We start from the raw sequence: 24,276 nt of genomic DNA on the forward strand, positions 1-24,276 counted from the left end.
ACTTTGGGCAACCTGTTCCAGTGTTTGACTTCCTCATGGAATCGTATTTCTTTCTTTCTTTCTTTCTTTATTTATTTATTTCTCATCTAAATACTCCACATAGTTTAGAATTCCACAGTGTATGGAATTTCAGACAACCCTACAGAAAAATATATTGTAGGAAGTACACTTTATACTACTTAGTAGAATAAAATACATTTTTATATGATGAGTTATGAACATTTTTTCAGTGATATTTGTGTATTAAAGTAAATCAGACACAAAATATTTATCATTCTTACTGACAAGCATGTGAATTCATGTATGGAAAGTGAAAGATGGTATCTTTTGCTTAATATTCTGGATATTTATACCTGCAGGAAGGAAAGAACTGAAAGTAATTATTTAAAATTGCAGCCACCACCTTATTTTCTAATCTGATCAACCTTTTTTTTCAGTGTTCCAGTGTCTATTCTGTGGAGTTGAAGGGCAGTTATGTTGTAATGCTCATGCCAACTGGAGTTGTTTTTTTTTTAAGAAATGGCAGACAGCCTTAAAATAAATAAGTAAATAAAAAATAATAAATAATCAGATCCTTTATATATGTAAATCCATGTAGAACTACCTGTAAAATCACTTGACATTTTGCCTCAGAAGACTCTTAAGCTCAGATTTAGCCTCTGATTCAACAAATACTTAACTGTCTTGTCTTTACTGACAATGTTATTTTACAATTCTCTATATAAACTGGTCAATTTCTTTATATATATATATATATACATATATACATACATATGTATACATATATATATATAGTCTGTTTCTGATCCTAGCTAATACAATTAAATGTCTGATGTATGTCTGCTATTTGGCATTAGACCTCAGAATTCTAATCTACATTTGAAATTGTACTGGTTGTAGGTGTCAAGGTTTTGACAGAAGCAGCAGGGGTGACCTCTGTGAGCAGAGGCCAGAGGCTTCCTCATGATGGACACAGATGATTCCAGCCATCTCCGAAGGACCCAGCCCAGGGCACAGCTGTGCCTATCAGGCTAGCTAGTGGTGTCTCAGTGAAAACATATTTAAGAAACAACAGAATACTGTCTGCAAGAAAGGAAGGAGGAAAAACCCTGTAAGAAGTAACTCTGAAGACACCAAGATCAGGGAAGGAGGGGGAAGAGGTTCTCCAGGCATTGTAGCAGGGATTCCCCTGCAGCCCATGGAGAAAGCCGTGTTGGAGCACGCTCCTGACAGGAACTGTGTCCCAAGGAAGGACTGATGCTGGAACAAGAGCTAAGTGTGAGGAGGTAGGAGGAACAGAGACAAACTGTTATGACTGGTCATAATTCCCCATATTCTCATACCTCTGTACTGCTGGAGCTGGCCAATCTCTGCTTCACCAGCACCATCCTGGCCCACAAGTATGGCATCATCCACCACAACCTCAAGCCTGACAAGCACAACTGGATGCCTGTGTTCTCAGGGCAGGGAGACCTGAACATCTCAGCTGCTGAGTGGGTAAACATGGCCAGCACCCATGGGGGACCCAAGCATCTTGGCCTCCTTGTGAAGCTCCCAATACATATGGGGACACAGGTGCATGGGGGACAGAAGCACCTGGGGGACCAAAACCACTCACACCACCTATGGGGTTGCAGGCATCCAGGGAACCCAGCCATTCCTGTATTAGTATTCTTGAACAGGGTATGTCTGCTCTGTTGGGCCTTGTATTTGAGAATCCTGCATGTTATGTATGCAACCTGTAATTTGTAGTTAAGTTATAATTAACAGAAAGGTAAAGTATATGTGGATCAAGGGACCCTGACTAGCAGACCATTGTACTCGGAGGATCCCTTGATCCAGTGGACATTTTAGTTGAGTAGGCCAGTGCTTTGCTACACGTGAGGAGTGGCTTTGAGGCTGTGCTGTGCTGCACATTTCCCATGGACACAGGATGTGCCCAGCCAGCTCACTGTAACTGGGGAGTCTACAGGCAGCTCCCAACTGTTACTAGTGATTATACCACCTTTGTGGCTTTACCTACGTCTAGAAGTGCAACAAGAAGTTCTCATGCAAAATTCCTTCAGGAATTTTCTTACTTTCTTGTAAGAAAATACATATTAGCTTAAAGTACCAAAAGGGAGGTCTTCCGTCCATGGATAGGATTTGCTCTGCACTGTGCATCGTGCTGTGGGAAAGTCTATCTAGGCACTGTCTGACGCTGCACAAATGCAGGGTGAACAGCATCCAAAGGGGTGTAAGATTTACTTGCTATCTATATTGCTCTTCTTATTTTGTTTTATTGAAACAGCTATTTTATTAAGCCATTTGTTGCTGTGTCTTTCTTACTGAGGTCCGGAAAGAACCTTAAACCGTGTCTCTCTCTCTCACTTTATCCCCCACACCCACTTCCTACCACTGTCCAGAAGAAGGGAAGGAGATAAAGGGGCTAGGAATTAACAAATTAAGTTGAAGCTGGGAAGAAGAGGCAGGGATGCAGAGGTGTATTATTTGTTGTATTTCTCACTGTCAAATTTGTCCTTTAGTTGGTAACAAGTTACATTAATTTTCTCCAAGTTGAGTCTGTTTTACCTCTGACAAAAATTGGTAAGTGATCTTCCTGTCTCTGTCTCAACCCATGAGCTTTTTATCTTATTTTTTCCCCTGTCCTGTTGAGGAAGGAGAGTGAAAGAGCAGATGAGTGGGCATCTGGCCACAGTTCAAGTTAACTCACCATAGTATTTTGTAGTTGGCTATTTCTCGTGCCAGCTAAAACAATTGAAAAACTGGGATGATTCTGGTGTTTATTTTCCTAGTGTATTTATGAACAGTAGTGTTAGGCACTGTTTGTTTTCAAAGAATCAGAATCATTTAGGTCGGAAAAGACCCTTAAGATCATCAAATACAAACATCAACCTAACCTACCAAGTCCCACCACTAAACCATGTCCTTTTAGTGTCACATCACTTTGTCTCTTAAAACCCATGCTGAATGGGTTGTCCTGTATGTGGCATGAGATGGCGCTCAAGATGATCTGCTCCATGACCTTTCCTGGCACTGAAGTCAGACTGACAGATCTGCAGTTCCCCAGATCCTCCTTCCTGCCTTTCTTCTTGCAGATGGGCATCACATTTGCCAACCTCTAGTAAACTGGACCTCCCCAGTTAGCCAGGACTGCTGGTCAATTATTGAAAGTGGCTTGGCAAACACTTCCACCAGTTCCTTCAGCACCCTTGGGTGGATCCCATCTGGCCCTGTAGATTTGTGGGTGTTCAAGTGAGGTAGTAGGTTGCTAAATATCTCCTCTTGGGTCATAAGGACTTGGACTTCACTCTGATCTCAGCCTCTGACTTTCAGATCAGCAGGCTGGTTAGCCTATGAAGAATTAGTCTTACTAATAAAGACTGAGGCAAAGAAGGCATTAAACTACCTCAGCCTTTTCCTCATAAAATGGCTTGGGTTGGAAGGAACCTTAAAGTTCATCTAGTTCCAAGCTCCCTACCATGAGCAGTGATGCCACCCCCTCAATCAGGTAGCCCAGGGCCCCACACAACAGGCCCTGAGCACTTCCACAAATGGGGCATCTGCATTTTCTCTGGGTAGCCTGTTCCAGTGCCTCACCACCTTCCGAGTGAAGAATTTCCTCCTAACATCTAATCTAAATCTCTCATCTTTTAGTATTAAACCATTTCCTCTTGTCCTATCATTATCTACCTGAGTAAAGAGTCTTTCTCCATCCTTTTTTATAAGATGCCTTTAAAGTATTGAAAGGTTGCAATGAGGTCACCCTGAAGCCTTTTCTTCTGCAGGCTGAACACCCCCAGCTCTCTCAGCCTTTCTTCTTAGGAGAGGTTTTCCAGCACTCTGATTATCTTCGAGGTCCGCCTCTTTTCTTGAAGAACATCTGACTTTCTGGACTCCTTTGCCATTCAGAACTGCCTTCCAAGGGGTCCCATCAACCAAGTTTCTAAATAGTCCGAAATCAGCGGTCAGAAAATGAAAATTAGTGCTGACTGCCCTCCTTGCTTCCCCAAAGAAAAGTATGATAGAGTTCTCATGACTGCTGTGCTAGAGGCAGCCTCCAATCATCACATCATCTATGAAACCTTCTCTGTTAACAACCAACCAGTCAAGTAGGGCATTTTCCCCAGTTCATTGCCTCAACTCCTCCAACATTCCAAGAACTTCCTAGAATATTTATTCTCTGCTGTATTGTATTTTCAGTGGCTGTCTGTGAAGTTGAATTCTCTTTTTTGTTAGACTGATGTCCTGGCTTTGGCTGGGCTAGAGTTAACTTTCTTTGCAGAGGCTTATACGATGCTGTGTTTTGGATTTTTGAAGAAAAAAGTGGTGACAACATACTGATGTTTTCATTGTTGCTGAGCAACAGTTAAAAGTTTTTGCTTTACCTGGTAATCTGTCTTCAGCTCAACCCACAAGTCCTTGCACTTTTACCTTCCTGATTGTCTCCCCCATCTTACTCTAGTGAGTGAAGGACTGTGTGGTGCTTAGCTACCTGCCTTGTTAAACCTTAACAACGAATATGGTAAACTCTTTTAGAGAACAAGGAAGCATAGAAATATGCATATATTTTGAAAGGGGAATAAAATAAAGGAACAATTTTTTGGAACATATTTTTCTAATGGAAAAGCAAAAGATATAACCATGCAAAATATATGCATGTAACCAAAGAGGAGTCACCTGTCTACAACACTTTTTAATCGGATAGGTAGCACAGGTGTAAGTGCATATCAGTTTGTCTGTTTATATTAATTTGAATGTGGTCATCTGACTCCTACAAGTAAATTTTATTCATCTCAGGGTTCTTTTATTCCTAAGATAAAGGAATTCTAGACCGTGGAACAACAAATGTACTTTTTAGGACTGAGGCTTTTCAAGTATTTTGGATTTACTTTACATTTTACTTCTTTCCTGGTTTTGTATAAAGTTAACATTGCCTTCTAACTTTTCTGAATGTATCTGTTTATATAATCTTTTACCAACAAATAAATAAAATGAGGTTTTGGAAGAAAGTAAGATTTTTAAACAGGGTTCCAGAGAGTGAAAGTGAAGATCAAAATTTGTCAGGTCACACTGAAACCATTTGTATCTTCCATGAGTTTAGTTAGCTGAATCCAAACTCAGCTCCTATGGTGAGAAAAGCTGTCATGGAGAGCTGAAAGATGCCTCAGCAATGGCTGCCCCTTCTTTGGGGAACTGCTTTGAAGTGTGAAATCTCACCCTTGGTGACCACTTGAATTTCAGTGTCCAGCTATGCCTCCAACTGGCCATAGACATTGTTCCAGACATGGACTCTGTGTCCCACAGGTCAACATCCTATCCTGTCCTTGGACTGTTCCCATTCCCGTGGAGGTGCCCAATGCTTGGGGCAGAGTATGCACTCACCCTGGCCAGCCCAGTCTAGCTGACGCATCCCATATTGCTCCTGAATCCCAGTCGGATCCCAGTCCCATGGAGATGCTGATCCATGCAAAACCCTGACCAAAATTTACTGCTTATTGCCATCAGAAAACTAAACTAATATTCTGTAGAAAACGGGATCATCAAAACAATAACAGCAGTTGAGATCACTATCTAGTCAGAGGATAGGAGTATGAACTGTGAAAATTCCTAACATTTTTTATTATTGGATATCATGTTAACATTCTGTTGATTTCTGGTTTTCGACCTACATTTCCACAGTCTTTATATTTTAAATTACACCTTAATTTTCTCTCTCCAAAAATAACTCAGAGTTTGTTTGGTATTCTCTTTTATTATTACTATTAATAATTATTATTTTTTTATTTTAATTTAGCTTTCATGTCTTTGTTGTTGCTGTTATTTGTTTGTTTTTAAACAAAAATCTGAAGTTTACGTCAAATAGAAGATAAAACATTTTATTTTTTAAGTTAAATACCTGTTCAAAAAAAATCCCAATGTGAGGCAGGAACAATAATAATCCTGATAATAGTTTGTCTAGAGTCACATAAAACTGAAATGTGACAGTGCGATACCCACAGAGAAAGTAATCTTGCAGTCCTTGGCTTCTCACCTAAGTCTCCCTCCCTCCTTCTGTAAAACTACTCTGACATGAATGCCAAGATGAATGTCTAGCTATGAATACATGTTGTCTTGAAGAAGTGAACAAAGAGAAAGACAAGGTGTAATTTATTAGTTCATCTTCATGAAAACTTCATGACCTCTGTCACGAAACTGGTTTAAATCAAAAATACTAAATCACAGCTTGACTTTCTCCTTGCTCACTTCTCCTTTAAAAAGTGAAGTTATAAGCAAAAATCATTTTTGAAGTATTCATCCTATTTCTCTCTTAATAGCTAATGCACCAGCAAATTCATGTAGACAAGTCTAGGAAAACAGAGCACATGTATCAAGTTCGGATATGATAAAGTTATAAGGAATGCTAACAATTCTTTTAGCACCCAAGGATTTGTAGTGATTTTTAATCCACAAATTAACAGAGATTTTTAAAATAATAATAATAATTTTTGTTTTTATTTTTTATCAGACAGGAAATGAAGCTTAGTCCTGCTGCTTAAATGAAATGCAGCAGGAGAACCATCTTCATCTGTATTGGGACAAAGATTGTCTGAAGTATTTATATTTTACTTATTTGATTTATATGCTATATTCTGAAATCAAATGCATTAACGAGTTTATCTGTAAATGTATAAATAAAATTCTTGAACATTTCAATGTCTTATAATAAAAAAGCTAATTTGTCAATATATTAAGAGAGATATTGCAGCATACAAAATATTTAACAGAGGAGAGTAAGCAAGTAAAATCACATATATCACGAGAATACACTTAGTAACTTTTTCAGAAACACTTTCCAAATACTGTTAAAAAATGATACTTTGGGCATTATAGGGTAAGTTAGTATGAAAGTGATATTCAAGATATACAGAATCATAGAATGGCTTAGGTTGGAAGGGACCTCAAAGATCATCTAGTTTCAACCCCCCTACCATAGGCAGGGAAGCCTCCCACTGGTCTTGAACACTCCAATCTGGTGTTGAACAGCTCCAGAGATGTGCAACTCCACAACCACTCTGGGCAACCTGTTCCAGTGCCTCACCACCCTCTGAGTGAAGAATTTCCTTCTAATCTCTAATATAAATCTCCCCTCTTTTAGTTTAAAACCATTCCCTCTTGTCCTGTCAATAGCATAATAGTTAATACATTGCACTATACAGAAAATCCATAGAGAAAATAACATTGAGACTTACACTATAATAGGGATGAATTTATATTTGCCTAAACATTTTCTGGAATAAATATGTCTTTAAGCATGTGTTTAAATGTGACTTTGCTGACTGGGTGTAGTGGTTTTACTTGGGTGGGCAGCCAAGCCCCACCACAACTGCTCTCTCTTTCCCCCTCCTCAAAGGGAAAGGGGGAGAAAATATGATGCAAAAGGCTCAAGGTTTGAGACAAGGACAGGGAGATCGCTCAACAATTATTATGACAGGCAAAACAGACTCACATTAGGAGGAGAGTAATGTTTTTTGCCTATTACTAACAAGCTAGAGAAGTAAGAAACAAAGGAAAGAAACCAAAACCACCTTCCCCCATCCACTCCCTTTCACCTCCTTCCTCTGAGTGGCTGGAATGGCGGCTGTGGTCAGTCTATAGCGCTTTGTCTCTGCCACTCCTGCTTGGTCACTTCCACTGCTCCACGTGGAGTCCTTCCCATGGGATGCTGTCCTCCCCAAAATGATCCTGTGTGGGCTTCCCACAGGCAGCAGCTCTTCAAGAACTGCTCCAGATATGGGTCCGTACCACCAGGTCCATCCCTCAGGAGCGAACTGCTCCAGCACGGCTACCCCATGGGCAGCAGCTCCTGCCAGGTCACCTGCTCCTTCGTGGGCTCCTCTCCACGGGCTACAGCTCTGGCCCAGAATCTGCTCTGGCAGGGCTTCTCCACAGGCCGCAGCCTCCGTCAGTGCAGGTCCCCCTGCTCCACCGTGGTACTCCATGGGCTTCAGGGGGATGGCCTGCTTCACCATGGCCCTCACCACAGGCTGCAGGGAAACTTCTGCTCCGGCGCCTGGAACACCTCTCCCCCTCCTTCTTCACTGACCTTGGTGCTTGCAAGGCTGTTTCTCACTCCTCTCTCTCTCCCAGCTGCTGTTCCCCTGCATTTTTTTTCCTTTTCTTAAATCTGCTCTCACAGAGGCGCAAACAATATCGCCTATTGGCCCAGCTCTGGCCAGTGGTGGGGCCCTTATTATTATTATGGATTTTTCTCACAGAAGCCGCCACTGCAGTCCCCCACTACCAAAGGTGTGCACATAAACCCGCTACACTTGGATCTATTAAATAATTTTTCATGTTAGCTTATTTTAATAAGGAAAATAAGAAAACAAAATGAAGCATGCAAAATTAAATCTACTTAACACTGCAGAAAATCGATAATCTTTACTGTCTATTTCTGAATACTCAGTTTTGTTCTGGTATATTACACATGAAGGCACCAAAGACATATATTAAAAAAAAGGGAAAAAAAAATAATTAAGATAATTTATCTTAAAAAAAAAAAAAACGAACACCAGCTACTCATGAATGAGTGTTGCCTGTTTTTTGTTGTTGTTAATTTAAGCTATAATCGTACAATATTCAAACGAAACTCATATTCCATTGATGTCATTACCAAAAGTTTGAGTAAATTCACTGGGGGCCAGATTTAATTCTCAGGTATTATTCTAGTAGAGAAAACATCTACCATAACTATGGTTGTATGTTAACCTGTGCTACTAAGATTTATAGGGCTTGAAAACATATTTACACTAAGCACATTTCAAATACTTACCTGATTTATAACACAGTAGTCCTTTCTAAACTTCGCAGATGTTTGTTTTTTATATCATGCATGTAGTTAAATAACATATTTTAAATATATATATAAAAGTATGTATGTATTTAAAAACATACTATATTTCAGAATATCATTGGCAGCTATGGTATCATTCTAAATTTAAGAATAATAATTTATACTTTTTGCATTTTTATTAGAGCAGATATTGCCTAGCTATTGCAGTTGTGAACTGTGTTGATATATAAATAAAAGGAATACTTTTATTATCAAAGAAAACAATTGACATATTTAAAAATCTGTCTTTCACAAGATTAATGCCCCATTTTTATAGTGTGTGTATACACATCAACATTTTCTATATTTATCAATATTTATATTTATCAATATTATCAATATTTAAATATTGATATAATTTCCAATTTTAAGCTTTACAGATTACCAGTAAACCACTTTGAAAGTTTTTTTTTTTTTAATCTGAAATTTTACAACATTTTTGGTTTAAACCCTCCCCCCAAAAAACTGTGATATACGTATATATATGTATATATAAATGCTTTTAATTGTTTTTTTCAGTGCTCCTTCCTTCCTTCCTTCCTTCCTTCCTTCCTTCCTTCCTTCCTTCCTTCCTTCCTTCCTCCCTCCTTCCTTCTTTCCTCCCTCCCTCCCTCCCTCCCTCCCTCCCTCCCTCTCTCCCTCCCCTCCCCTCCCCTCCCCCCCCCTTCCCCTCCCCCTCCCCCTTCCAATTTTTCAATGAAAAATTTATTTTCATCGCACTTCTCTGGATTCTAACAGCTTCCTTAGCAGGCTGAGCCAGTCTGAGCACCACTCTTATTGTAGCCTTTATAATGCAGCGTAGAGACAAAGCATTGTTTTATGTGCCTTCATACTGTACATTTTGGCTTAATTAATTGTTAAAGATTCTCTATAACAGTTGGTGAGAATTTTTGGAAGTGGGAAGGGAAGGGAAGGGAAGGGAAGGGAAGGGAAGGGAAGGGAAGGGAAGGGAAGGGAAGGGAAGGGAAGGGAAGGGAAGGGAAGGGAAGGGAAGGGAAGGGAAGGGAAGGGAAGGGAAGGGAAGGGAGGGAAGGGAAGGGAAGGGAAGGGAAGGGAAGGGAAGGGAAGGGAAGGGAAGGGAAGGGAAGGGAAGGGAAGGGAAGGGAAGGGAAGGGAAGGGAAGGGAAGGGAAGGGAAGGGAAGGGGGAAGGGAAGGGAAGGGAAGGGAAGGGAAGGGAAGGGAAGGGAAGGGAAGGGAAGGGAAGGGAAGGGAAGGGAAGGGAAGGGAAGGGAAGGAAGGAAGGAAAGGAAAGGAAAGGAAAGGAAAGGAAAGGAAAGGAAAGGAAAGGAAAGGAAAGGGAAAGGAAAGGAAAGGAAAGGAAAGGAAAGGAAAGGAAAGGAAAGGAAAGGAAAGGATATAGTCAGTTTACATCTTAAGGAAAGGACTATTGGAGCTTTTTTTTTTTTTTTTTTTCCTATGTGTTTTAGAGGACAAGCAGGATCAAAGGCTGAATCACAACTTCCAGAATCATTTTAATGTTGCCTTGTCTCTGTGGTAAACGAATGTATGTGTTGCTCTGGTACGTTGCATAGATATCATATTATTTTAAAAGGAATAAGCTATTTAGAAATCTGTGCAAATGACTGTTTAGTTTGGATGGTCTCGAAGCATTTTGGTCTATTTGATAATTATTTTAATGAAAGGCATTTTCTAATTCAAAATAGCAACAAGCATTATTCAAACATTTGAAAAAGAATTCATTAGTAGCTTACTAGTCATCATACAATGATGACTATGCTAATACAACTATTAACACAGGTTATATAATTTACAAATGGATATTTTTTGGTAATCCAGTCCATGCTGCCTCATTGCCCAAACTCTCCCATTCACTGAAGCACAACATTCTATATATTTATTCAGAGACTTTTTTTTTTCTTCTTCTTTTTTTTTTTTTTTTTCCTGGAAAGAATCTATTAATTTCCATATATTTGTCATCTTAGTTGATATATCATTTACTTGTTGCTAATGGTAATACTCTAAAACCAGAAATAAAGACTAATATCTAAATTAGCTTTCTCACCTTTTCCTGGTGACCAATAATATAGTAAACCCCTCAGGATTTACTATACCTTTTATTGCTATGTTAGATCAGCATTTCATGTCCTTGCTCAATCCAATATGCACATATATTATAAACTAATAAACATGCAATTCAAAGCAATAACAGATCCTTAATACAAAATTATTTTTTTCAAGTATAATTTCCTCTAAAGAGGTTTTACTGTTTATAGATTTTTGCTATTTGAAGAAATTAACATATTCCATACTTTTCCACAGCTGTAATGATATTTTACTTTTCTGTATTCAAAAGTCAGTATGGAACTCTAAAAGAACCCTAAAGAATGGCAATGAGATTGATTAGATAAAGCCCGGCTCTGGTAAATGATGAAATCTGTTCATTTTCTTAATTGATATGAACGTAAGTAAAAATTCTCCCATAAACTGGATATTTTTAATTGAATTTTGGAAAATGGAGATTAAAATGTATGCAACAATATTTATTTATTTTTAATAGGTTTTGAATTCATAGCAAAAAATATATATATATCTGTATTTGCAGGTTAGACACAATAGCAATGATTTTTGGGCATTGCCAATGTCCAGCACAAACAGATACTTACACTGTTGCAATGATTCTCCATGGATCTTATTAGTGGTGTACTTTTCTTTGCTTTCAGAATGAAATGCATGTAATAAATTCCCTAGATGTCTATGTAGGAACAGGTTTCTCACAGAATAGTTAGAATTCAAAGTTCTCAGTGAATGTTTCTGTCAAATTTAGAATGAACCTAACATTACTAAGTCGTCATATTCTAATCCTAACATTAATTTGAAAAGGTCTATAACAGAAAGCCAAAATACATGCCCATTTCCTCATATAAATATCAGTGTATATATAATTTATTATTATTATTATTTTTATTGTCGTACACTGGAAGCCATGTGTCATAGAAAGAACAAATTACCAGGACTGTGTTTTAAATATAACAAATATTTTCTACAATTTGTCAGAGCTTTTCACAATGTGTTTTGTAACAAAGAATGCAATATCAATGGGTTAATTCTACTTATATTTTTCTCACAAAGAATTTTACTCTCCACCCAACTCAGGTAACATATCCTTTAAATCTAAATTTTCTACAGCAAAATAGTTAGTAGGTGTACTATGTAGTCACACAGAAATATGAGCCACTGGCCCATCAGCTTGATATTTTCAGTGAAGTCAAAAAATGGGATTTCACCTCAGTGGGATCAAGATTTCAACACATATTGGAGTTATTCTATGTGAATGGTGCAATGTTGATACTGTGTGCTGAAATCATGTCTCATTTCATACTCAGTAGTAAGGGATGATTCATTTGACGTGTCTTAGCTATCAGCTTTTAAATGGAATAAACACTTGCATGTCTCTGTCTTTTAGAAATGAAGCCTGTTTCAGGCTAGGTCAGCCTTACACATCTAATTTTTAGACTTCTAATTTAGGGTGGTTTATTTGTTACCATATACATTTTTGTCATTTAAGGTGCATAAGCACTGAGAGAGACCAAAAAAAAAAAAATCTACTTCCCATCTACAAGAAATTTTCAGCCTTGGGCTGAGAGGTAGCACCCCAATATGCATAGCATTTGCTCAGGAAGACAGACATCTTCATAATGAGAGCCCCCACAGGTGGCAGCTCCTGATAGATCACCTGCTTCTGCATGTGTTCCTCTCCATGGGATACAGCTCCGGCCTAGATTCTGCTCTGGTGGGGCTCATCATGGGCCACAGCCTCCTTCAGGTCAGATCCACCTGCTCTACCATGGGCTCCTCCACGGGCTGCAGCATGGAGATCTGCTTCATGTGAGACCCATGGGCTGCAAGGGAACAACCTGCTCCACCGGGGGCCTCTCTGCAGGCCACAGGGAAACCTCAGCTCCAGTACCTGGAGCACTTCCTCCCCCTCCTTCTGCGCTGACGTTGGTGTCTGCAGGGCTGTTTCTCACTCCTTGCTCTCCCCGCTGCTGTTGTGCAGCAGTTTTTTTTTTTTTCCCTTTCTTAAATCTGTTCTCACAGAGGTGCAAACATCATTGCTCACTGGCTCGGCTCTGACCAGCGGCGCTTCCCTTCTGGAGAGAGCTGAAACTGGCTATTCTCTAACATGGGGCATTGTTGTGGTTTAATCCGGCCAGCAGCTAAGCACAACACAAACATTCACTCACCTTCCCTCCCCACTGGGACTGGGGAGAGAATCAGAAAAAAAAAAAAAAAAAAAAAAAAAAGTAAATAGGTTGAGGTAGTAAAATAAATGAGGTTGTAGGTTGAGGTAGACAGTTTAATAGGACAGAAGAGAAGGAAAAAAATAAATAATGATAATAAAAGTAATATGTACAAAACAAGTCGTACACAATGCAATTGCTCACCACCCACTGATTGATGCCCATCCCATCCCCAAGCAGCTGTCTCCTCCCTCCCCTCCCCCCCCAGCCATCCCCCCCATATTAATTGTTTAGCTTGACATCAGATGGCATGGAATACCCCTTTGGCCAGTTCGGGTCAGCTGTCCTGGGTCTGTCCCCTCCCAACTCCTGCTGCACCCCCAGCCTGCTCACTGGCAGGACAGTGTGAGAAGCTAAAAAGTCCTTGGCTTTGTGTAAGCACTGCTCTGCAACAATTAAAACACCAGTGTTATCAACATTATTGTCATCCTAAACCCAAAACTGCACCATACCAGCTACTAGGAAGAAAATTAAATCTATCCTAGCCAAAACAAGGACAAGCAGCTTCTGGACTCTTCTCACAGAGGCCACCTCTGCAATCACCCCACTACCAAAGCCTTGCCATGTAAACCCAATACACAGCCCTACTCCTCAATTTAACAAACATATTTTTCAAATCTGTAAGCACCATAAAGCTGCATCTGCTTAGTACTCTGTTTATTTTTCTGATTTTTTCAACTGTTTCACAGATTCTTTTTTAAGGTTACCTTTTATAAAAATGAATCAAAAGACCAGAAAGCTATTTGAATATATAGTTATCTATCACTTTTAGTGAATCTGTTGATATTCCTTTGTCACTACATGAAATCTAGTTTAAATGTTCTTCTTTTCAAGTGATTGTGCAAGATCCTAGAAAGGGGTACGCTGTATAAAATGAAAAATGAATTTCTTTGTGATATAGAGATTTCTGAAGAGTATTTAAACAAGTATTTAAATAATGTCAAAAAGTTCATAATGAAAATTCTTGTTAAAAAAAAGTAAAAAATATATATTATCAATTATATAAGTAAATGTAAAGTCTGATTGATTAGTGAAAGTGAAAGGAATTTTCAAAATAGTTATGTGGAAAACATTATCAATATTTGGATCAGCGATGAGTTATAATCTAGGTTGTCTTTAGAAATAATTGTCATAATATCTTAAGAAATATCTACAAGCCTCACTGCTGCACTCAAGTAGTATCATCTGCTTCTGTTAACAATCAGTTATTACCCCACTAACATGATGAACAAATGCTTTTAGAGTGTAGGTTGGAGTTTTGACAACTATAACATTGATCATGAATTAATAAGGAGAATCTGTTTTGATACAAGCCTACCATTAGCTCCAGCAGCTTAAGTAATATATGTGGATCTTCTGATTTTCTAAATCAGGAAGTCGGTACAATAAATCTCAATAACAGCCCATACTAGACACCATATGTTCTCAAATCATACCAACCCCACCCAAACATAAGCCTGAACTAGAATATTGTCTCTTCTGTCACTCCACTAACAGACAACTTTCACTGCCTACCTTTCTCCAATTTTAGTTGCAGTAGTCTAAATAGGTTCTTGATAAACCTCTTCATACTGCTCCATACTCCGTGCTCCATACTGCTCATACATACTGCTCCACTTTCTCAGGATCTAAGGATTTGAGTTTTTCACATTTACTTTTTTTTTTTTTTTTTTTCCCCACATGATGATAATATGAAGTAAGGCAGAGTTAAAATGAGTATCTCAGATGCCTTTCTGTATGTAAGCAATGGAAAGAGTTTCTCTCTCCCTGCCTTGCTTGTCTGTCAGCTGAAAAAGGAAATACTAAACAGACAAAAAACACACACAGAACTTCCTTATGAGACTGTAAGATTAATTTCCAGGCTGCTGACAGGGACAACTGTTGTTTACAATGCAGCAAGGATGTGAAAAGGTGTGACAGCTGACTCCTTAAATGTCTTTGTCAGTAAGGTCAATTAAGAGAAAAATTATACAAAGTGTTTTTTGTTGGTGGTGGGGTTTTTTTGTTTGTTTGTTTTTTTGTCCTCCTGTGTATGTGTATGTGTACTTTGACTTTTTCACATATTCAAATAATCATTATGCACATTGATTTATAGTGCTTGAACTTACAGTTCATTCACAGATCCTGTGTCTTATTTGCCATCATTTCAGGAAAGTCACAAATAAACTACAGCATCTGAAATGAATTAGGATATCAACATTTAAGTAAAGGACACTCTAGAGATTCAATTCAGAATACACAGGTTATCTTCTCAAGTATCCATATCATCTTTGTAAGGAAAGTGGGTATGGAACATAGTTTATAGGATGTCTTCTGTGCTGGAGTTGGTAGCCGTTCAGGACACCCTAGAATATCTGAAGTGGTTCAGGGCTTCTTTTTAGGTGACCAAAAGAGCCCTAAATTTTGTTACCCATAAACTTCAATAGTCCTGAAAAGTCTTTGATGCTGTTTGAAGAACATGCTTAAGTTCTAAATCAGATGGATTTTATAAGGACTTGGCACCGGCCTTGTATTTCAATATATATATATATATATTTCCAAATTAAGCACAATTTCATCATGATTTCTGTCAGGATGTGTAAACACTCACTGGTAGCTTTCCAGCCACTCTTCCCCAAGCCTGTAGCATTGCAGGGGGTTGTCACAACCCAAGTGCAGGACCTTGTACTTAGCCTTGTTGAACCTGGCCTCTGCACATCAGTTAAGCCTATCCAGATACCTCTGTAGAGCCTTCCTACTCTCAAGAAAATCAACACTCACGCCTAACTTGGTGTCACCTGCACGCTTATTAAGGGTGCACTCGATCATCTCATCCGGATCACTGATAAAGATATTGAAAAGAACTGGCCCCAGTACTGAGCCCTGGGGAACACCACTAGTGATCGGCCTCCAAATGGATTTTACTCCATTCACCACAACTCTTTGGGCTCAGCCACCCAGACATTTATTTATTTATTTATTTTTACCCAGACAAGCATACACATGTTAGTGAAGCATACATGGCTAGTGAAACTAGCCATGAGCAGCTAGTTTCTCCAAGAGAATGCTGTGGGAAACAGTGTCAAAAGTTTTACTGAAATCTAGGTAGACCGCATCCATAGCATTTCCCTCATAGACTAAGTGGGTCAGTTTGTCATAGAAGGAGATCATGTTAGTCAAGCAAGAGTTGCTTTTTAGAAACCCATGCTGACTGGACCTGATCATCTGGTTGTCCCGTGTGTGCTGTGTGATGGTAGAAAGGACTGTGAGGCAGGTTTACATGCACATACATTTATTCACAGGGTCCACAGTTGATGACATACATTTACCTTACAGCAGAAGTGCCTTAGGGGGAAAATAATACAATATTAAAAGGAGAGAGAAAGTAAAAACCTTTCCCAGTTGCCAGCTGGGAAGAGAAACAACACATCTCTCCAGAAATGCCTTTTCTGTGTGACCTTTCCAGTGTACCAAGTTGTACTTCAAAATACTTTTTTCACAGTAACTGCATGAGTTCTTCTGGACCTGAACAAACTCCTTTATAACTCACTATTATATTACTGACTGGAGCACAGTAGAGCAGGTGCAATTCTTGCACATGCTACTTGGATTTTAAGCTCTGTGCATTTATATCATTGGGTAATACTTATTGGTTATCTTATTGACTGTTATCTACTAATATTTTCCACTAAAATCTATCTTTTTTTCTAGCACAACATAAAAAATAAATAAAAATTAAATAAAATATTAAAAGCTGAAAAAGAAAAAAAAAAAAAAAAAAAGCAAAAGCAAGGTTTGAAAGAGGAAGGGGAGAAAGTTTGATTAAAACAACAGTGGTGATTTTTTTTCCCAAAAGATCCCCAACAATGCAGGCAAAGCAATGTTCCATAGCAGACTTGGATGTTGTAGTTGCAGGTTGGTGGGGAAAAGAGCATTTTGGAAGTCAAAGATAGTAACACTTATTCAGCCTTGGAGAAAGTAAATGAAAGTTCACAAAGTTACAAGTGAAAGGCAGCTTGCAAAGCAAAACAAATGAATAACTTTGTAAATAAATAGCAATGTGTGCAATCAAGCAGAAACAGATCAAAGCAGCTCAGAATGGTAAAATCTTAAAAGTTAATTTTGGGAGAAGCAAAAGCAAATGAATTCCAAGTAAATGACAATTATTCTAAAGCAATTTCAATTACGTAGAAGGAAAAAGTAATTTTATATTTATTTTCCAAGGGATCCCAAAAACATAACATTTGAGCAACAGTCAATGACAATGGTAGCTATTTACACAACTTTAATCAGCTTCAATTACAAGTTTCTACATGTGAGTTAAATATTTTAAGATCCCTTCACATTTAATAGAGAGAAATAGGTGTTTTTTTATGGAATGATTCATTTTAACTATTTTAAATTCTGACTTTAGGATAAAAGGTATCATATTCTTCCTTTATTTTCAGCAGTGATTTAGTGTATTATAAAGAAATAGATACTTGAATTCTGTGTATCTTACTTACAGAATGCAATATGAGTTTCAGATTAAAATCTGGATGAAATTGCCATATCTGCTTCTGCAGATTCTTCATAATCTTCGATGATCCTCTGCAGATCCTGCCTCAAGCCTTCCTAACAACATACAATCACAATCTCCATTTCCTTTATTATCCCCTCCCTACTTCCTCTCATCACTACCTCCTCAGCTCATTATGAGGCTGTTTGTGGGGAGAAAAGGTCCTTATTTTAAACTCAGAGTTCCTCAACAGTGAACTCTTTAACAGAAGATTTTTGATATGATACTCCAATTATTACTCAGTTTTAACTTTAATCCCCTAATATACTGCCTCAGTAAGAATAGTATGAATTGTGAACCATAAAAGACAACTCCATCCAGTAAAGCCACACATTAATAATTTTGCAATATTTTTATTTCTTCTCTTTTGGTTATAGCACAAGATTTAATAAGGATGATCTGGCAGTAAATAGCACATTTATTGGCATTACATGAGACAGAGGAAGCAAAGTAGCTTACATTTACAGCAAATATAAGATTTTAAGCATCAGTTTGAAAGATCTTTCAGTCTGCATGGAAAACCTGAACATTTCATACACTCGTCTGGAACCAGTCTTAAAAAATATATATGTGCTTGCGTTACATTTATGGTTGTTCAATCACTGCGAAAGATGATATTGGTATTCAGACTTCATAGATGATTAATATGTAGATACATCCTAAAAATATATAAGGCTTACATTATTGTTATATATGGTAATCATTTGCTTCTTTGTAGAAGTTTCATTTCTATAAACCCTTGAGTTTTGTAGTGCCAAATATGAAGCATATGGGAATTTGTCTGAATTTTTTATGTTTCACAGATATTTTTACTATTTTTTACTAAAAATATGAAGTAGAAAAAAAAAAAAGCAGCACAATTAAGCCATTTCACAGTGATGATAGAGAGGACATATTTACACAGAGTCTAAGATAGTTGTCAGTGCTGAATGGAACTGATAGCAATAACAATAGTTAGTACAATGGGCTATATTCAGGCTGATTAAAACATTTGAGACAAGGAACAATGTATAACTTGTTCGAAGACAAGAGAAAGTGTATAATTTGACCTAGAGAAACAACTGCTAGATAAGGAACAGAACAGAAGCAAACTAACCAGAACATTTATTGACTGTGACAATTAATATTTATTTAATAATTTGGTAAAAATTATAAAAGATATTTTCTGAGATTTCTTAAAAACAACAACAACAACAACAAAATATTAAATTTCACAGTAACATCCATTTTGAAGATGAAATTACTTCCCTCTCCTGTATTCTTATACAGACACACACGACATGACCATTTAAACCAAAGTCAAACATTGCAGAGTAAGTCTGAAGGACCATGTAAAATACGAAAAATATCTTCAGTCAGTGGGTGTTTGAATTGAGTATTTAACTGCAAACCTATCAAAGTTACAGAAGTTAGGATAGCCAGATGAAATAAACAGTCTTATTCCAGACAGATAGATTTTGCCTTTCATCTACATATGTATGTTTTTGCATTATTATTATTATTTCAAGCCCTAATTTTATTTCTTTCCAATATCAGCTGTTTCATTATTACAAATCACACTATTGCAAATTGTATCCATAAAGCTAAGACAATCATGGCAGGAGACATCAGCCAGAACTTCTGAAGTGGAATGCGTGATTCTGTACAAGAGTTTCGCTGAAAGCCTGTTTCTTTTTCCCAAGATCTGAACAATATGTCATATTTTGATGGTCTTGCTTCATTTTATTATTTACTTTTATTGTATAACTCAATAAGTCTGGTTAAACATCAGAACAGTAGCCTCTTCCATTTTCATTTTTGCTGCACAGCGAACATTATCATTCTGATCCAATATGGGGCAGCTCCTGGCCTCTTCTCACAGAGGCTACTCCTGTGTAGGCCTTCATCCCACCAAAACCTTGCCACATAAACCGAATACATATGACTGCATTCACCGAATATGTCATATAAACTGTTTTCTAGGAGTTGTAGAAGAATTGTATTTCCATTGCTATTGAGAGTATGTAGTCTAGAATTAAACAACATACTTCATTTTATTTTTGCAGCAGCTCCAAAGAAGATAATATATGTTTTCAGAAACCAAAACAAATTAGATTAACAACTTACTCTAAGACATTCCCAGGAAGTTGCATAAAATGATCCTTTTGTCTTCCTGAATGTTTGCTTTTACTGACCAGTTTCCACCTAATAATTTGCTATGATGCCTACAGAATAACATATTGTTATATTTCTACTGGCCAGGTAAAATAGACTGATAAATTCAACACAGTCATCTCAAACATAATCACAGTATCACAGTATCACAGATTTCTAGGTTGGAAGAGACCTCAAGATCATCGAGTCCAACCTCCGACCTAACACTAAGTACTCCACTAAACCATGTCACTAAGCTCTACATCTAAACGTCTTTTAAAGACCTCCAGGGATGGTGACTCCACCACCTCCCTGGGCAGCCCGTTCCAATGCTTAATAACCCTTTCGGTAAAGAAGTACTTCCTAACATCCAACCTAAAACTCCCCTGTCGCAACTTTCGCCCATTCCCCCTCGTCCTGTCACCAGGCACGTAGGAGAACAGACCAACCCCCACCTCTCTACAGCCTCCTTTAAGGTAACTGTAGAGAGCAATAAGGTCGCCCCTGAGCCTCCTCTTCTCCAGGCTGAACAAGCCCAGCTCCCTCAGCCTCTCCTCGTAAGACTTGTTCTCCAGACCCCTCACCAGCTTGGTCGCCCTTCTCTGGACTCGCTCGAGCACGTCCATGTCCTTCCTGTAGCGAGGGGCCCAAAACTGAACACAGTACTCGAGGTGCGGCCTCACCAGAGCCGAGTACAGGGGCACAATCACTTCTCTAGACCTGCTGGCCACACTGCTTCTTATGCAAGCCAGGATGCTGTTGGCCTTCTTGGCCACCTGGGCACACTGCTGGCTCATATTCAGCATATTATATTGAGATAGATATTGAGATATTATATATAGACAGATATTGATAGATATATATATAGATAGATATTGAGATATTCAGATTATATTGAGATAATCATCTCAAACATAATTCACAACTTCAATGTTATGTGCAACTTAAATGTTTAAAGGAACTACTTTTTAATATAAATCTAATGATTTAAAAAAAAAAAAAAACCTTAGTAATTTATATGTTCTTAATGGACTGTGCTATCACAGATGGAGAATATTTAGGCTAATATTTAGAATATTTAGGCTAATAACTGTGTGATAAAACCTGCCCAGCTGAAAGGGATAGTAGTACCTGAGCATACTGCTTCCTGGTGTTCAGTGTCTGCATGAATTGAATATTCCAGATGGTCAGAAAGTAAACAAAAGATCTATTAACAATTTAAGAGATAGATTCATAGTGTTGACATGGTGGTAGTTACTGTATTCAGTTGTGGGTGTTAATAAAGCTTTCTAAATATTTCACAGTCAAGGATTTGGTGTACATCTGTTCAATGAATACTAATATCTGAATCCTTTATACTGCAATACATTCTTAATAATATGCTCTGCCTTAAATCAAGGTGTAATTTAATAGATAAGGAGGGTTTGTGTGTCATATTTGCAAATTAAATACCATTGCCTATTTAGAAGCATAAATAATAAAATATAATATAAAATATACGTATCATCTATTACTTCAACACTGCAAGCAATTAAAGTTTATCAGGATACTTATACCTTCCAGCTTTCCTTCTGGAGAGCAGAACTTGGAAAGATTTGCAAAGAACTTAATTTTCAGTAGCTGCAGTGAAGTGAAATTCTTTCAGCTGAACCAAACCAGAAAACTCTATGCCTGAGTCAGAAGCAAATATTTTAAATTTCACCTCCTTGCAACAGAATATCAGGGAATATGTTGAAATGAAATATAGGTCTGTTAATTAATTTCAGATAATATTAGTCTGTTTAGCTTGCTGTATGCTTATACACAGGATTTATACTTGGTTAATCCATTTGCAACTCTTTCAGAATCAAAATGGAGTAACTTTACAAAGCGTTGCTGTATATATGCTTCTAAAATTGTCTTTCACTCACTGCATATTTTATGCTATCATTAACTCTAAACTAAAATGGCCTTTTCATGTAACATGAATTGACAGCTGATACCTCTTCACATGAATCATTAATTTTCAATTCATAGCACTGCAAAAAGCTTACTCTAAACTGTAAAGGAATTACGACATTCAAACACAAATATTGAGAATGTCATACTTGATTTTGATATTCCTTTTTTTTAGAATATGTAGACTCAAACTAACTAAGTTTAACTTTCAACAAACCGAATATTTCATTTTTGTCTTTAAAAATAATAGAATTACAACAAAGACGTGAGCCTTGGTTATTCATCATTTTAATATTTTCAATATTGTTACCATCATGCAATTTGAATGCTTAAGTACTGCAGAAAACGTCTAGTTCAATAATATCAACATCTACTGCAAATCTGTTTTTGAAAAAAAAAAAGAAAAAAAAGGTAAATTAGGTAAAAAAAAAAAAAGAATGCATACTTAGCTCTGTCATAAAACATATTTTTTATACAGTAATTATGAGAAAAGAAAAAATGCATAGGTATAATATGTTTTTCTGTTCTTTTGTAAGCCTTTTTGTGTTGTTTCATATATCACAAGTGTTCACTAAAGCTGTTTTGCAGATTTTTAACATTAAGCAGTAGTTACAATTTGAATGGCATTCTATTTGCTGTGAATACAAAAGAAAAAAAAAGGAATTTATTCCTCTGTTCAGAAAATTGAGGAATTTTTACAGAAGCACACAAACATTAAAGAAGCATAGCACTTATTAGGTTTTCTTTGAAAATATTTCACTGCAGAGAACTATGCTGAATTCTTGACTTTTCATTCTATCTTATTTTGAAAATATATTTTGGGAAAACTCTCAAAAAAGGAATAATCTAATGTGGCTTTTCAAGTAATTACTGCAAATACATCTTACTGCACTAATATGAATTAAAAAGGAAAAAAAAAAGAAGAAAAAAAAAAAGAATGGACTATTCTTCTGACAAGTCAACCACATCACCAGTTAACCAATTACATTTTTTAATTTCAGGAGATTATTTTTTTAATGATATTTGATAAATTATATGTAGATGTATTTTGTTTGTTTGTTTGTTTGTTTGTTTGACCTATAGGCTATGCAAGAAGGCTGTGAACTCTAAACTTTCCCTTTGAAAATCATTATGAAATGTTCAGTTTCTTTTCCATAATTATTTACAATTGATCCTATTAAAGTAAGGATTCAGTTCCAGGAGCTCTTTCAGGATTCTCAGCAGTGCAGACAAAAGTGAATATGAAAGTCATTAGAGGTAGAGAATCTAAGTGGCATCCAGTCTTCTTGTTGCTAGAGGAGGAAACGGGAGAAGGAGCTGAACTACTGCACTGAGTGTTAAGGAGTTAAGCCTATTGGTCCAACTAAAGTAAGGTGGAGGGTGAAGGGGAATGAAATGGGCGGGGGGGGGGGGAGAGGAGGGGGTAGTAAATAGTGGTCAGCACTAGATGCTTCCTTACATATTATGTCATTTACCTGGTGAGCAAAAACAGCAACAATGAGCTTGGCTTTATATTGTTTCAGCATAAGTAAATTTACTGGCCTGTTATGCTGTTCTGAATGTGTCTCAGAACTACTACTACTACTGTGCTCATTATAAATGCATATACAGAGAGATTTAGAATTGAATCAGGGTCTCTGAATGAGTATATATTTACATTTAGGTAAGAGTGCATACTTGAGATATGTATCATTATAGTCAGAAGAAATTTGTTTCCTAAACACAGTAAGACTTGAAGTACCTTTAAAGAGCTGCACCATATGGTAAAGAACATATGGCAGAATTTTACTATACTGAAGTACCAGGTTGGGGCTTGACAAAATATCCTGGAGAATCTCACATAATATTAGACATATATGCTTAACTATTGCATTTAGCTCTTAGCTTGTGTCATCAGTGAAGACAGAAAAATTATTCAGCAGGCTAAATGTAATGGTTGTAAGACTGAACAGAATATTCCACTGTCTTCAAACTGAAGTGTTCCAGAAGGAGAAAGGTCCCCTGACTTCCCATGTCATGTCTGCCAAAAGCAACACAAATGTCTTGGATATCCTTTGGTGTAGGGAATGTGAGACCCAACCTTGAGAATTTCTTTCAGCTCTGGGGTCCCCAGCACAAGAAGGACATGGACCTGTTGGAGCAAGTCCAGAGGAGGACCACAAAGATGATTAAAGGGCTGGAGAACCTTTCCTATGAAGAAAAGCTGATGGAGTTGGGGTTGTTCAACCTGGAGAAGAGAAGGCTCTAGGAAGACCTTGTATCAGCCTTCCAGTACCTAAAGGGGGACTTCAGAAAAGCTGGGAGTGTAGTGATAGACAAGGAGTCACGTTAAATTAAAAGAGGGTCAATTTAGGTTAGATATTTGGAAGAAATTCTTCACTGTGAGGGTGATGAGGCACTGGAACAGGTTGCCCAGCAAAGCTGTGGAAGCCCCATTCCTAGGAGTGTTTATGACCAGGTTGGATGGGGCTTTGAGCAACCTGGTCTAGTGGAAGGTGTTCCTGCCCATGGCAGGGGTGTTGGAATTAGA

Source organism: Anser cygnoides, chromosome 1, assembly GCF_040182565.1.
Source record: "Anser cygnoides isolate HZ-2024a breed goose chromosome 1, Taihu_goose_T2T_genome, whole genome shotgun sequence".
Classification (NCBI taxonomy): Eukaryota; Metazoa; Chordata; class Aves; order Anseriformes; family Anatidae; genus Anser; species Anser cygnoides.